Below are 11542 nucleotides of genomic sequence, written 5' to 3'. Positions count from 1 at the left end.
ATAGTTTGTTTGTGAAATGTAAAAATTATTTTGATAATAAAAAAGCAGGGCTAAGCAGGGTCGGGCCTGGTTAGTACTTGGATGGGAGACCGCCTGGGAATGAATATTATTGGTGGCGGGATTACTGATGAGCGACTCCTGGGCGACACACCGGTCTCGTATCTCTCACGGAGGAGCAGAAGCATAAAAGGTGGAGCGACGACAGTGAAGGACGAGAGAGGCCAGGCCTGGATTTATGTTGTGTTTTATGTTTTATTATATGTGACAGCAGTCATCCGTGAGGGGCTGCTGTCTTTTACTTTCGTTTTATATTTGTTTATTTATTTATTCACTTCAAAAGAGTCCGCACACTCCACAAAAGACGAAGAAACGTCAAAAAGTGAGATAATTTCAAGTGCTTTTACTGAGAAAAAAAAAGTTTATCATTGAGAAAGGTTGCATGTGACCGAAACGTTTGCCCAGTATCTCATTGAAAATGGTTTTGCTGTGCCAAGCTCTAGTCCATGGTGTTCCCCATGTTTGTTCCAACATCTGATGGAACATCACATTTTTGCAGTGATTACCGGAAGATCAGTCAGTTAACTAAATCAGATTCCTACCCTCTTTCCAGAATGGAGGATTGTATTGATCGCAATGGAAGCGCTAAGTTTGTGACTAAATTGGACTTGCTTAAAGGGTCGTAAAGCTGATGCCGCTTACATAGCGTTCTTCTGAGATCTCAGCCTTTGACACACCAGACACCTTTCTGCAATATAACGCCTTTTTAATTTTTTTTTTACGCTCTTTTGGCCTCAAAAACGCTCCAGCCACCTTCCAACGAGTCTTTCATGTTGCACCCTTTCCCCTAGACGGGGCGTAACAAACATTGCTGTTGCTTTAACATAAGCTGTAAAGACCTAACTGGAGTGTTAAAAGGCATTTATTTACCTTGTGCACAATGTGCTGGATATTTAATGGTGTAATCATGGGTCATATTAGCTCATATTAGCTATTTCTTGTAAGATTTTTTTCACAGGTTTTCCAAATGTTGGGGAACTGGTGGTTTGTGAGTTGAAACTAATTATATTTATATATAAATTAAAAGTAAGTAATAATTTATTTTTTTTAAATGTAAATAAAAATTTCATCTATTTACTTGGAGCAGTTACAAAAGAAAGTGTAGCGCTTGGTGTTGCTGAGAGAGAGAAAGAAAACAAGTCGATCGCCTCCTGGAGGAGAAAGGAAGAATGATGAGGCTGAGCTGTGCTTTTCCTTTGCCGCACTAATAGCAGATAAAAGCCAGAGAGAAACAAAATGTAAGAAAATAAATAGAATTTGAAAGGATAAAGAAAAAAGCCTTGTTGAAGTAAATTATCTGAGTAGTGAAGAAAAAGCTTACAGCACCTGGTATTCCCAGGCGGTCTCCCATCCAAGTACTAACCAGGCCCGACCCTGCTTAGCTTCCGAGATCGGACGAGATCGGGCGTGTTCAGGGTGGTATGGCCGTAAGCGAGAGTCTAAGTCCATAGAGAGATATTTAAAGAAGAACACCAGCAGCAGCAGCAGCAGCATAACCTTTACACATGACGGACCGCACTGACACACGTCCCGAGCTGCAGCTGAAGAGAAACAGCCCAGGTAAAAAAAAAAAAAACCTTCTCGCTTTAAATTTGAACTCAGTTCACAGCATTTGTGCCATACCGTTGCGTAACTAAGAAAAAAAGAAATTAAAAGTCGACTCGTCTTTTGTTAGACGTCCTTTCTTTCTTCCTTAGAAAGAAAGAAAGAAAGAAAGAAAGAAAGAGAACTGCAAAAGTCAAGGTTACAGTGAGGCACTGTGAGTGGAAATGATTAACGTTACCTAATTGTTATACTGGTATTGTAAACAAATGTGTTAGTTGCCAGACATGAATATATTACAGTCCAATTAAATATGAGTCAATGTAATTAGTTAGTTTGTTTGTTTATTTATTTATTATTTTTAATAATTAATTGATTTATATGCGCGCGTTTTATCTTGAACTCGTAGGCTACTGTTATTAAGAGTATTACTGCAAAAAATATACGACTTTTTGAGTTTTTTGAGTCTTCCATTTTTTTTCAACTATGAAAAGTGTTGCTAACAAGTCACTTACAAGTTTCAACTATGTAAGTGATGCTATTCTGCCCTCTTGCGTTTGGATTAAACCTTTATAAAGTAAATAACTAAAGTGAAAACTGACATAAAACCGTCGATGCTGTTTTAAAATAAAATAAAATCAAAGGTTTTCTGTCAGCGTGCTTTGTATTTTATTAGAGAGTTTTTTTAGAACAATGGACACTATACGAATGTTAATTATTTTTATTTTTTTAAATATCATGAATGCTTGAACAACAATTCTGCCAAGGGTGTACAAATAAAAATATAAAAAGGCATATATAGAACTACAAAAAATATAAATAAATAAATTAAAAATTCTAAATAATAATACAAATAATTAAAAGAATAAAAGGCCATTTCACAAAATCTTAAATTTATTAAATAAAGAAACAGTTTTAACAGCTAATTTTGTTTGTGCTCTTCATAATAGTAACTATATGTAGTTCTCTAATTATTTCAGTACCACAGAAAAAAGCGGTTTATAAAGATTAATAATGTGCCTCATTTTCCAGACTCTTTTCATAATAATAATAATAATAATAATAATAATAATACAAAATATTGCATGTTCATATAGCAAAGAAAAATTGCACAACAATTTGTCATTTATAAGTTTGGAAACCTCCCACCATAACCTCTTTATTGACAATGCCAGAAAATAAGAGGTGCAGATTCTGTTTGCAATAAACAAAATGTGCAGTTTACATTTATGTCTTAGTTAAACTTGGAGATAAAATGCTTAGCAGGGTAAAATGTGTGCAATATCTTAAATTAAATATCCTTGATCTTATTTGTAATTAGATATGTATTAGGTAACAACCAAACCTTTCTCCAATTAACAGTTCCAATAAACCTAGACCAATAGGAAATGACATATGGTTTGCTAACTTTCTTCTTTGTAAAATAGAGAATGTATAGCCTTATTATTGTTTTTGCTTGTCAAAAACAGATCTTACCACAGAAAGTCTCAGCTGGATGTAATAAAGAAACATGTGTAGAGTATGAACTTGAATTTTTTTTGTTTTTATTGTTTGATCAATTAGGAATGTTAATTGATCTGTAACTGATCATTCTAAACATGACGTCACAACACAGTAGCGCTGTCTTTAGTCTCGAACAAGGTACAGTATCTGTCTCCCTGTGAAGGTAAATCTCTATAGAAATACATAAGATAATCATGAACTTATGATGAAATTAATATACATAAAAATATATTTCTGAAAAATCTCTATGAATATTGATTGTCTCTGTTCCTTGTTTTGCATCTACAGTAGGCTACTGTTTGAGACCGCAGTGACAACGGTCAAGAAAGGTCACTGAACACCAATACATTAACACGGTAAACTCAATTATCAAAATTTTTACTCCATAATCTAAATGTTACATATAAAAATTGGAACATTGAGAGGTATTGAATAAACATTGTGCAGGTTGTTTATTCAAGTCACCTTCATTTATGTAGCGCTTTTAACAATATGTACAAGACTGTTTCAAAGCAGATTTACGGTGATAATAGTTTTGATTGATTCACTTCCGTTGCAAAGATCATTAGTTATTAATTTAGGCGCCACTTACACAACACCGTTCACTCGGAAGCAATAAATAATTCTGTATTATACATTTTTAAGGCCAGACAAGTAATTTGTTTAGGTCAATTTGTAAAAAAAGACTACACGCCTATAGACTGAACACGTAATACGCAAGTGCACGCCATCAGCGTTTTCACAGGTTTGCGTTTTTAAAGCTTGCGCAGAGATAACAAAACAAAAGTATATATATATATATATACTGTATATATATATATATATATATTTTTTTTTTTCAAGGCTTGCACCTATTTCAAGGTTTGCGTTCTCAAGCCACCAGGCACTGTTGTTGTGCAGATGAGTGGCTGGAGTGTGTTAAGGGCGAGATTTATTTATCACTTCCGCGTAGCCATATGAACCGGAACTATTTTGACAACTTTTTATCTGTACAGAGGTAAAGGGAAGCAGAAGGGGGCCATAACAGGGGAGAGACTAGTTGACACTTCAGGACTGCGTTGTCGTCGTGTCCAGTCGCATCCAGTCACATCCTTCATCAGATCTGGATACGGCCTGGATCCGGCGGACTGCGGTAAACCTCGGGATAAACAGAGAGACTAATATTAGCGTAGACGCCATACTTCTTATGATGTAACGAGTACATCAGGATTTATGGGAAGTGTTCCCGGTTCCGGCTGACCTAATCTATGCAGCCTAACATTGAATTATAAGTTTATAATGTGTTATGTGTATGCTAGGCCAAAGAGATGTGTTTTGAGTCTAGATTTAAACTGACAGAGTGTGTCTGCTTCCGGGACAATGTTAGGAAGACTGTTCCAGAGTTTTGGTGCTAAATAGGAAAAGGATCTACCGCCAGCAGTCGATTTTGATATTCTAGGTATTATCAACTGGCCAGAATTTTGAGATTGCAATAGACATGACGGACTATAATGCGTTAAGAGCTCGCTCAAGTACTGCAGAGCTAAACCATTTAGTGCTTTGTAATCAGCAATATTTAAAAATGTATATGATGTTTAATAGGGAGCCAATGCAGTGTTGACAGAACAGGGCTAATATGGTCATATTCCTGGTTCTGGTAACAACTCTAGCTGCTGTGTTTTTGACCAGCTGTAATTTATTTATTAAGTGTGCAGGTCAACCATCCATAAGAGCATTACAATAATCTAGCCTTGATGTCATGTACACATGAACTAATTGTTCTGCATTTGTCTTTGAGAGCATATGACGTAATTTAGATAGTTTTAAGATGGAAGAATGCGGTTTTACAGATACTAGAAACGTGACTTTCAAATGAAAGATTGGTATCAAAGAGCACACTCAGGTTCCTAACCGATGACGAAGGTTTGACAGAGCAGCCATCAAGTGTTAGACAGTATTCTAGGTTATTATGTGAGGACGTTTTTTGTCCAATAATTAGAATCTAATGCCATGCTTCCTAATGATATCTCCCAAGGGTAGCATGTACAGAGTGAACAGCAATGGTCCTAGTACTGAGCCTTGTGGTACTCCATACTGAACTTGTGATCGATAAGACATCTCCTCATTTACTGCTACAAACTGATAACGGTCAGATAAGTATGATTTAAACCATGCTAATGCAATTCCACTAATGCCAACAGAATTTTCAAGTCTATTTAAAAGAATGTTGTGGTCAGTAATATCAAATGCAGTACTAAGATCGAGTCACTTTAATAGAGAGATACAACCACGATCGGATGATAAGAGTAAATCATTTGTGACTAATGAGAGCTGTCTCAGTACTATGGTACGGTCTAAATCCTGACTGGAAATCCTCTCAGATATCATTTCTTTCTAAAAAAGAACATAGTTGTGAGGATACTGCCTTTTCTAGTATCTTTGACAGAAAAGATTTGAGATCGGCCTGTAGTTGACTAATTCTGTAGGATCAAGTTCAACGGTGTTGTGTGAGTGGCCCCTAAGTTAATAACTAATGATCTTCACAACGAAAGTGAATCAATCAATCAAAACTAACTTTAGCTGGACAATAACTTTATCTTAGAGCTGTTGTAAAGCCTAAACAATCTGTTACAGTAATTTCCTATTAACACTGTAAAGCTGCTTTGAAACAATCCATATTTTTGAAAGCGCTATATAAATGAAGGTGACTTGACTTGACTAGAAATTCTTCCTCTCCTATAGCAATGAATGAATAAAATTTTTCCCCAGGGAGACTACAATGCACTGTCTGATGCGATACTGTAATAGATGGTTGCATAGTTATAATTTTCTCCCTGATATTATCAATCTCGTAAGTAAAGAAGTGCATAAAGTCATTACTGCTGTGCTACTTGGAAACGTCTGTGGTTGAAGCTTTATTTTTCGTTAATTTAGCCACTGTTTCAAATAAATACCTAAGGTTTTGTTTATTTTCTTCTAATAGGGTTGAAAAATAAGCAGATCTAGCTGTTTTTAAAGCCTCTCTGTATGCAATCGTCCTCTCTTTCCATGAAATGTGAAAAAACTGTCTGGAAGTTTTGTTTTCTTCCAGTTTCGCTCCATTCTTGTGGCTGCTCTCTTAAGGGCCTGCTCGTTGTACCACGGCGTTGGACTATTTTCTTTAATCTTCTTAAAGCACAAAGGAGCAACTGTGTCAAAAGTGCTTTTCCAGCAGAGAGAGTCAAAAGTTTCTGTCGCAATATCGAGTTCTTCTAAGCTATCTGGGATGCTGAGGAAATTAAACTGATCAGGAAAGTTATTAATAAAGCAATCCTTAGTAGCAGAAGTGATAGGTCTAACATATTTGTAACACGGAGTCGGCTTTGAAGCCTTGGCTAAATGAAGTATACACGAGACTAGATAATGATCTGAGATGTCATCGCTCTGCTGCAGAATTTCAATAGCATCAACACTGATTTCATGTGATAATATTAGATCTAAAGTATGATTACGACAATGAGTAGGTCCTGACACGTGTTATCTAACGCCAGTAGAGTTCAGAATGTCTTTAAATGCCCAGTGCATCTTTTTCGTTATCTAAATGTATATTAAAATCAACAACAATTAGGACTTTATCTGCAGCCAGTACTAACTCTGATAGAAAGTCAGTAAATTTTTTGATAAAGTCTGTATGATGCCCTGGTGGCCTGTATACAGTTGCCAGCACAAATCTCACACGTGATTGATCATTTACATTAGATAGTGTTACATTAAGCACCAACACTTCAAAATAATTATATTTGAAACAAGACTTCTCAGTAATTCTGAAGATATTACTATAAATTACAACAACACCTCCCCCTTTGCCTTTCAGACGAGGCTCATATTTATAACAATAATCTTGGGGGGTGGACTCATTTAAAGTAATGTAATCATCTGGTTTCTGTCAAACACAGCACATCTAGGTTATAATCTTTAATCATATCATTAACAATAAGTTCTTTTGAAGTAAGGGATCGAAGATTCAGCAACCCGAGCTGTATCATTTGTTCATTTGTATTATATCTGTTTTTTATTTGTTGAACATCAATTAAATTTTTCCCCTTGAATGAGTTTAGGAGTTTTTTGTATTTCCTAATTCGGGGAACAGACAAAGTCACTATACGATGATATCAAGGTGAAAGAGTCTCTATGTGATGGGATTTATCTGACCTCAGTGACGTGGGACAGCTAGCAGACGGTCGGTTTAGCCAGTCTGTCTGCTTCCTGACCTGAGGCCCAGACTGTCATGTTTGAGCTCTAAGACTATGTGCCATATTACTAGAAAGAAGAGCAGCACCATCCCAGGAGGGATAAATATCATTTCTTTTCAACAGGCCAGGTCTGACCCAAAAACTTTTCCAATTGTCTATGAATTCTATATTATTTTGCGGACACAACTTTGACAGCCAGCCATTGAGTGAGGACAGTCTACTAAGTATCTCTTAAAGGGGTCATATAATGCCATTTTTGTACAAGCTAATATGATTCTTTAGGGTCTAAATTAAAAGTTTGTAATATACTTTAATTAAAAATTCTCATTAGTATTGTAAGAAAACACTAATTTTACCTGGTCAAAAACAGCTCTGTTTTCAGCACGCCGTTTAAGTGCATGTGTCTTTAAATGATAATGAGCTTTGCTCACCCCGCCCCTCTGTTCTGTGGGCGTTTTGACCAGGGGGACAATGTTCCGGAAAACACTGAAGCTTCCCGGGCGCCGCCATTGATTAGCAGACCATCACCTGCTGTTAGCATTCCATTGACTCCCATTCATTTTGGCGTCACTTTGACAGCGAATAACTTTACATCTGAGGCGTTTAAAGACTCCATTTGTCCATTATTTATTTCTAAAGAAACACGAAAATGTATAAAAGGCAATTACCTTGTATCTTACGTTATGGCCCCGTAGAAGCCGTTTTTGTAAAAATAGGCTAACAATTGCGTCATAACCACGCGACTCTCTGTCGCACAGTAGAGAGATTAGCGTATGGACAGGAGGAGAAGCTCACGGGCAATCGGGGGGACGTGGAGATATTCTTGGGGATATTCTGGGGATATTTAATTTGATTTTATCAATCAATAAATTCCACTAGAAACAAACCTTGTTGTATTATTTTAATACTGTGAAGCTGCTTTGATACAATCTGTATTGTGAAAAGCGCTATACAAATATACTTGACTTGACTTGACTTGGAGACAAAATTACAAAATAATTAATCAGAATACTTAGCAAAAGTTTCTCCTGCTCCTAGCTCATGGATACCTCCTACTCACACTCTCCGTCTCTGCAAGTTTCGGAAGGGAATGATTCAGATTTCTCTTGGCACAGCTACTAGAAGACAGACAGGTTGCTCACGTCACATCTACGTCGTCAAGCTCAGTTTGAGTCTGCGCAGTACGCTCAGCCATCAGGAAGTGAGTGCTTCTAATTGACTTCACTTTTCTCCGTTGAAACCTATGGGGTCGCTGTGTCCAGTTTATATACTGTCTATGGTTTTGACCTGACACAACACACGTGGAGTGTTGCCTTGAGAACAGTTGAGGGTATATTTTGAAGAATGGCAGCGGGAGTCTCTGAGGACACTGTGCAACCGTATCAATTTGAACCGGAGTCGGACCCGGAACATAATGACGGCCCCGAAGAAGTTCGACAATTAAGGCTCGAACAGGACATTTCTGAATGGTTGGTTAACGTAATGTCACTTTGATCTATCTTTGTGTGTACTGGCAGGGTAGAGTAGTGAGATACGAACACTATGTATTTACTGATGTATACGTTAGTTCATTGACAGATTGATGTTACAGCTAATGGTCATGAAAAATTTGTTTTCGGTAAATGTAGGCTTGTCAGTGATGCGTAACGTTATCTATGCAGTATTAGGTACAACTGTCTGGGCTGAAGCACTGACATGAGGTCACGGCAGGAATGTTTCTAACAGTAGTTGAAGGACACCTAAGAATTTTGTGTTACCATTCATCTTCATGCAGTTATAACTGTTTTTTTTTTTTACATTACTTCTTAATCTGTAACAGACACCGTTATAAACCATCGACAAAAGTAAGCTTAGTGTAGTATTACCACGTTAACTTTAACACCTGCGTACACAGTTTGTAATAACACAATAACCATAACGCATTGTTCATTATAAACGTGGTATTATGAATTATATTGAGAACGTCGTACATAGAAAACATGCCGTAATGTACCCTGAGTGTAAACCTTAGCCGCATTCATTGTGAAGCGTGCTAGTGATTTGCAAAGATTAATATAGAGATTAATATAAAGGTAATAAAACGTTACACTCACTTCTTCTTCTGGAGGTGCAGCAGGAACACGAATAGTTGGTACCGATCCTTTTTTCAGGAGCAGCTTTTTAGCAAATCCAGCTTTATACTGACCCTCGTTTGTAAAGCAGTCTGGTGAGAAATGATTCGCGCAAACATGAAAGCATTGCTGTTGACCATTGGGAATATTCCCTTCGGAAAAAAACCTCAGCCACCAGCCTGCAAAACCTCAGCCTGCGTCTTCAGCGGTTCGGATATAGGAACATCAAAATGACTGCTGTGTTCCTTATTGCACCCAAGAACAGAACACCACAATCGCTTAGACGCCATTCTGCTCCAGCGTATCAACAATGCGGACTATGATGACAGCTCGCTCAGGGCGGGTCTGTGTTGAAACGCTGCTGTCAATTAACAATCGTGGGAGGGGCGTCCGACCGTGTGACGTCACACGGTCGAACGACTTGATTTGAGACAGGGGAAAACATATAAGGAGATAAAAAAAAAAAACACTGGATGGTTTTTTATCATTTTATGATGGTTGTGTACAGGCACTGCCAACACACATTTCAGTACAATCAACTTGTAAAAGTGCATGTACCATTATATGACCCCTTTAAATTAAATTGCTTTGTGTTCACTCGTCACCTGCACAGAGAAATCCACTTCAGTCATCGCCAGCTGTCACAATCATCATTCTACAAGTCACCATCCTCTCAGCATCATCTGGTTGCCGTTGTACCACCACTCTGCTTTTAATAAACACTGTGTGAACCAAGGGCTATTGGGGGGGTTATCTCCCCCACAACCCCCCCACAAATTACGCCCCTGGTGTGCACCTAAACCTGTCTGTCTCCTCCTGTGTTTGTGACAGAAGACCAGACCATCAAGTATTCCGTCATTATGGTCTACCAGAAGACATTGTATCGGATAGAGGTCCCCAGTTCATCCCCCGGTTGTGGAAGGCCTTCAAACTCGGCGTCTCAGTGAATCTATCATCAGGTTACCATCCGCAAACCAACAGCCAGACTGAGCGCAAGATCCAGGAGATCGGGAGATACCTGCGGTCATACTGCCACCAACACCAAGACAGCTGGAGCCGCTACCTCCCCTGGGCAGAGTATGCCCAGAATTCCCTGCTCCAATCCACCACTGGGATCCCTGCCGCATCCATACATCCACCACACCGTTCCAATGTATCCTCGGCTACCAACCTCCTCTCTTCCCCTGGTCCAGAGAACCCTCGCAGGTTCCAGCTTTTAATCACTGGTTACCCACTGGACTTCTGAAAGAGTTGTTACCTGTTGCAGAAGAGCCTCTTCTCAATATTATTAACTCGTCTTTATCTCTAGGTCATGTCCCAAGACCATTAAAGCTGGCAGTTATTAAGCCTCTCATAAAGAAATCACAATTAAATCCAAATGAATAAGCAAATTACAGACCCATTTCAAATCTTCCATTTATGTTGGAAGAGTGTGTTAAAGATATAAAATACTGGATGACCTGTAATTTTCTTCTATTTAGATAAGACTGAGTTGTTACTTATTGGACCAAAAAACTGTACACGGAATCTCAGAATACAATTTGCATTTAGAAGGATGTACTGTTACTTCATCCTCTACAGTTAAAGACCTGTGTATTTTATTATAAAGCAACTTGTCTTTTGAAAATCATATTTAATGTTACAAAAACAGCCTTCTTCCACCTCAGAAACATTGCTATGCTAGGGAACATGTTATCTGTTTCTGATGCAAAAAAGTTAGTTCATGCATTCATCACCTCTAGACTAGATTACTGTAATGCAATACTAGCTGGCTGTCCTGCATCCTCAATAAACAAGCTACAATTAGTCCAAAATGAAGCTGCTAGACTAGAGTTATTACCAGGTCAATAAAATATGATCACATAACACCAATTTTATCATCTCTACACTGGTTACCTATTAAGTTCCGTATCAATTTAAGCAAAAGTATTGCTACTGACCTATAAGGCCCTAAATGGTTTACCTCTTGTGTATTTAACCAAACTTGTATCGCCCTACATGCATGCATCATGCTCTTTAAGATCACAAAACTCAGGGCTTCTGGTAGTACCTAGGATAAGTCCACTAAAGGAGGGATAGCGTTTTCGCATTTGGCTCATTAACTCTGGAATAGCCTTC

General features: G+C 37.9%; 1 long non-coding RNA gene across 1 annotated transcript; it reads left to right on the top strand.

Moving 5' to 3' along the window:
• The first annotated feature begins 1563 nt into the window (after positions 1–1563).
• Positions 1564–10373, top strand: LOC311281153. Its single transcript, XR_014625773.1, has 4 exons — positions 1564–1617; positions 3163–3240; positions 3391–3458; positions 10256–10373. It is a non-coding gene; the product is annotated as an uncharacterized lncRNA (long non-coding RNA).
• Positions 10374–11542: the final 1169 nt, after the last annotated feature.

The sequence above is a fragment of the Rutilus rutilus genome (genome assembly GCF_951802725.1).
Source record: "Rutilus rutilus genome assembly, chromosome: 21".
Classification (NCBI taxonomy): domain Eukaryota; kingdom Metazoa; phylum Chordata; class Actinopteri; order Cypriniformes; family Leuciscidae; genus Rutilus; species Rutilus rutilus.
Note: the sequence above shows the minus strand (reverse complement) of the source record. Positions and strands in the feature narration are given on the sequence as shown.